This window comes from Mus musculus, chromosome 10, assembly GCF_000001635.26.
Source record: "Mus musculus strain C57BL/6J chromosome 10, GRCm38.p6 C57BL/6J".
Lineage (NCBI taxonomy): Eukaryota > Metazoa > Chordata > Mammalia > Rodentia > Muridae > Mus > Mus musculus.
This window is the reverse complement of record NC_000076.6, coordinates 7476499-7481919: the sequence shown is the minus strand read 5'-3', so window position 1 is coordinate 7481919 and position 5421 is coordinate 7476499. Positions and strand designations below refer to the sequence as shown.

The following is a 5421-nucleotide window of genomic DNA, read 5'->3' as shown; positions in this document are numbered from 1 at the left end:
ATGGGACAGACCGTGTCTACTCCTTTATCTTTAACTAAGGACCATTGGACGGACGTTAGGGCTAGAGGACAAAATTTGTCAGTAAAAGTGAAGAAAAAGCCATGGATGACTTTCTGTTCCTCAGAATGGCCTGTTTTTGGAGTAGGTTGGCCAGCAGAAGGAACTTTTTACTTACCCACCATAAGGGCTGTGAAGGCCATTGTTTTTCAGGAAGGGCCAGGGTCGCATCCAGACCAACAACCGTACATCATGGTATGGGAGGACTTGGCACGCTACCCACCCCCGTGGGTTCGCCCATTCCTCCCGCCTCTCCGCCCTGGCACCAAGATTCTAGCCATCCGAGAAAATGGTGAGAAAGAGAAACCGAAACCACCGCTCGGGAGAGATGATGATTGCAGCACACCAGTGACGAAACCCCCCAAGATCTATCCAGAGATTGAAGAACCCCCTGAGTGGCCCAACACCCCTCAACCCCCACCGTATGCTCCCCAGCCCCAGCCCCAACCTTTAGCTCCCTCGGGACCCCTGCCTCAGGCCCCGGCCGGAGGAGGGGGTCCCTCCACAGGAACAAGGAGTCGGCGAGGAGTCATCCCTGAGGGGCCTGCGGATTCAACCGTTGCGCTCCCCCTCAGGGCTATTGGGGCTCCCCCTGCCGATCCAAATAGTCTACAGCCCCTACAGTATTGGCCTTTTTCCTCTTCTGACCTTTATAACTGGAAAGCTAATCACCCCCCTTTTTCAGAAAACCCTGCAGGACTCACTGGGTTGGTTGAATCATTAATGTATTCACACCAGCCGACCTGGGATGACTGCCAGCAGCTTCTGCAGACTCTATTCACAACCGAGGAGAGAGAGAGGATTCTCCTTGAGGCTCAGAAAAACGTCCGAGACGAGGCTGGGCGCCCTGTCCAAACTCCAGCTGAGATAGATGAAGGATTTCCGCTAACCCGGCCCCGATGGGATTATAATACGGCATCAGGTAGGGAACGACTGTCCAATTATCGCCGGGTCCTAGTGGCGGGTCTCAGAGGTGCTGCCCAGCAGCCCACGAATCTGGCCAAGGTAAGAGAGGTTATGCAGGGAGTGACTGAGCCCCCCTCAGTCTTCCTTGAAAGGCTCATGGAGGCTTATAGGAGATATACCCCATTCGACCCCACATCTGAGGGTCAAAGGGCCTCAGTAATTATGGCCTTCATTGGCCAGTCAGCTCCTGACATTAGGAAGAAGTTACAGCGAATTGAGGGCTTGCAGGATTACACCATAAGGGATGTAGTTAGAGAGGCAGAGAAAGTGTATCATAGGAGAGAAACAGAAGATAAAAAGTTAGAGAGAGAGAAAAGAGAGAAAAGAGAAGAGGAAGATAGGAGAGACAGGAGGCAAGAAAAGGTTTTGACTAGGATCCTGGCCACAGTAGGAGAAAGAGATAATGGAAGAAGAGGTAGACAGTCAGGGAACCTGGGAGACAAAAGGCAGCAGGGACCAAGGAGACCCAGAGAAGGCGGGCAGCGCCTGGAGAGGAACCAATGCGCGTATTGCAAGGAAATGGGCCACTGGAAGAGCGACTGTCCGAAAAAAAAACAAGAGGTAAAGGTGCTTTCTCTTGGGGAAGATGAAGACTAGGGGGAACGGGGCTCGGCTCCCCTCCCCGAGCCTAGGGTAACTTTAGAAGTGGAGGGGACCCCTGTGGACTTTCTAGTTGACACAGGAGCCGAATTTTCAGTACTCAAAACACCTCTAGGAAAAGTAAAGAAAAATGAAAAAAACCTTGGTGATCGGGGCCACGGGACAAAAATCGTATCCATGGACCACATCCCGAGTAGTAGACATAGGGCGAAATCGAGTAACTCATTCGTTTCTAGTCATTCCAGAGTGTCCTATGCCTTTATTGGGGAGAGACTTACTAACCAAGTTAAAAGCACAAATAACTTTCACCTCTCATCGACCGGAGGTTTTCTGGGGAATAAAAGCACCCCAGACTCTAGAGCTGTCTTTACAACTAGGGGAGGAATATCGACTTTACCAAAATAAAGTAAAGCCCCCTGAGGGATTACAGGACTGGTTGAATCGATACCCTCAGGCGTGGGCAGAGACGGGAGGAGTGGGGATGGCAAAACTGGTCCCCCCTGTGGTGATTGAACTTAAGTCCGGGGCCACCCCTATAGGGGTCCGACAATATCCCATGAGCAGAGAAGCTCAAGAGGGTATACGCCCCCAAATCAACAAACTGCTCCAACAAGGGATTTTGGTCCCATGCAAATCCCCTTGGAACACTCCTCTACTTCCAGTAAAAAAACCAGGGACCAGGGACTACCGTCCAGTACAGGACCTTAGAGAAGTCAACAAGAGAGTTCAGGACATACACCCCACGGTGCCAAATCCTTATAACCTCCTCAGCACCTTGCCACCTGGTCGGACATGGTACACAGTCCTGGATCTCAAAGACGCTTTTTTCTGTTTGAGGTTACACCCCAACAGCCAGCCCTTGTTCGCTTTCGAATGGCGAGACTCCGAGAGCGGACAAGCCGGACAGCTCACATGGACGAGGCTGCCTCAGGGATTCAAGAACTCGCCCACTTTGTTCGATGAAGCCCTACACCGAGATCTTGCTCTTTTCCGAGCCAATAACCCACAGGTGACTCTTCTGCAATATGTAGATGACCTGCTCCTAGCTGCAGAAACACGCGAGGACTGTGAAATTGGGACCCAAAACCTCCTGGGCGAGTTAGGTAAGCTGGGGTATCGGGCCTCTGCTAAAAAGGCTCAGTTATGCCAGATAGAAGTGACCTACCTAGGATATGTCTTGAGAGATGGACAACGGTGGCTCACAGAAGCCAGAAAACAAGCTGTTATGCAGATCCTGACCCCAACCACTGCTCGCCAGGTAAGAGAGTTCCTGGGGACTGCCGGGTTTTGCAGACTCTGGATTCCCGGATTTGCCACACTGGCAGCTCCCTTGTATCCACTAACCAAAGAGAAAGGGGAATTCACCTGGACCAGAGAACATCAGCTAGCCTTTGAAACTCTCAAAAAGGCACTGCTGCAGGCTCCGGCATTGGCCCTGCCAGATTTAAACAAACCTTTCACCCTATACATTGATGAAAGAAATGGAGTGGCAAGGGGAGTCCTTACCCAGGTTTTGGGACCATGGAAGCGCCCGGTAGCCTACTTATCAAAGAAACTGGACGCTGTGGCCAGTGGATGGCCCTCCTGCCTGCGAGCGATAGCAGCCACGGCTGTGCTAGTAAAAGATGCTGACAAACTGACTATGGGCCAGAATGTTACTATAGTGGCCCCACACTCTCTTGAGAGCATCATCAGGCAACCACCGGACCGCTGGATGACCAACGCCCGAATGACGCACTACCAGAGCCTATTGCTGACAGAGCGAGTAAGTTTTGCACCCCCAGCCATTCTCAACCCCGCCTCCTTACTACCTGAGGCTGACGAGGCCCCTGCACATAAGTGTGAAGAAATACTGGCAGAAGAGACTGGAATCCGGCCAGACCTCACAGACCAACCTTGGCCAGGGGCGATGACTTGGTTCACGGACGGAAGCAGCTTTGTGGTAGAAGGTAAGCGGAAGGCTGGGGCTGCAGTAGTGGATGGAAAGGCTGTCATATGGGCCAGCAGTCTGCCGGAGGGTACATCAGCTCAAAAAGCGGAACTAATCGCATTAATTCAAGCCTTAAGGCTGGCAGAAGGAAGGGCTCTTAATGTCTATACCGACAGCCGGTACGCTTTTGCCATGGCTCATGTTCACGGAGCAATATACCGACACCGTGGACTGCTGATGTCTGCCGGCAAAGATATCAAAAATAAAGAAGAAATTCTCAGCTTATTAGAAGCTGTTCATTTGCCCCGTAGGGTGGCAATTATCCATTGCCCAGGACACCAGAAGGGAACTGGGCCCGTTGAAAAGGGAAATCAAATGGCAGACCAAGAAGCTAAAAAAGCAGCCCAAGGGCCAATGACTCTGGTGGTGAGAACCCAACAGCCTGCTGCTGAGGAAATAAATAAAAGAACCCTCACAGAAGAAGAGGGGCGAGATTACTTAGCTAACATACACCATCTGACTCATTTAGGAACTAAAAAATTACTAAAATTGGTTAGTAAGTCCCCCTATTACATTCCTGGATTAAAAGGAATTGTGGAAGAGATAGTAAAAAACTGCCGTGCTTGTGCACTTATCAACGCTGGGTCTAGCAGGCTCCAGGAAGGAAAACGACTGCGAGGAGACAGACCTGGAGCCTACTGGGAAACTGACTTCACTGAGGTGAAACCGGCTAGGTATGGAAATAAATATCTCCTAGTTTTTATAGATACCTTTTCAGGATGGGTCGAAGCGTTCCCCACCAAGAAAGAAACGGCTAATGTAGTGGTCAAGAAGATACTTGAAGAAATCCTTCCCCGCTTTGGGATACCTAAGGTAATGGGGTCAGACAACGGACCTGCCTTCGTCTCCCAGGTAAGTCAGGGATTGGCCAGACAACTGGGGACAAATTGGAAATTACATTGTGCATACAGACCCCAGAGTTCAGGACAGGTAGAAAGGATGAACAGAACGCTAAAGGAGACTCTGACTAAAATAGCCTTAGAATCCGGCGGAAGCGATTGGACAGCCGTTCTCCCTTATGCCTTGTTCAGGGTTCGGAATACACCTGGACCCCTTGGCCTAACTCCATTTGAATTAATGTATGGGGCGCCCCCACCCATTTTTATGACCGTAGGGGATAAGAATCGCCCGGATGTGTCTTTCTCTCCTTCTTCTAGTCTTTTGGCTCGATTAAAAGCTCTCGAAATAGTAAGAAAAGAGGTCTGGGAACAGCTAAAAGAAACCTATGTTGCTGGTGACACACAGGTGCCGCATCAGTTTGAAGTAGGAGACGCAGTCCTGGTGAGGAGACACCGAGCGGGAAACCTAGAACCGAGGTGGAAGGGACCCTACTTGGTGCTACTGACAACGCCCACCGTGGTCAAAGTGGAAGGAATTCCCACTTGGGTCCACGCATCCCACGTCAAGAGAGCACCCCCTGGAGTCAGCCATGATGAGTGGACTTTGGAGAAGACTACTAATCCTTTTAAGTTGCGCCTGCTTCGTAGGAGCGATCCCAAAAGACTTCAACCCCCACAGTCCTGTTCAACAAACGTGGGAGGTACTCAATGAGGGGGGTAGGGCTGTATGGACAATCGCCGAGGTACACCCTCTGTGGACTTGGTGGCCTGATCTTTTCCCTGACATCTGTAAGTTGGCTATAGGAGCCCCTCCTGGATGGGACTTGGAGGGGTACTCTGACATTCAGAGGGCACCTTTAACACCCCCTCCGTACGTAGAAAAACATTCGAGAGACCCATGGGGTGGTTGCTCTAACCAAAGGGATAGAAGTATGCTTCGAACCCATCCCTTCTATGTCTGCCCCGGGC

General features: G+C 51.0%; 1 pseudogene; it reads left to right on the top strand.

Annotated features, from left to right (window-relative positions):
* Positions 1–5029, top strand: Gm46196 (annotated as a pseudogene).
* The last annotated feature ends 392 nt before the right edge of the window (positions 5030–5421 follow it).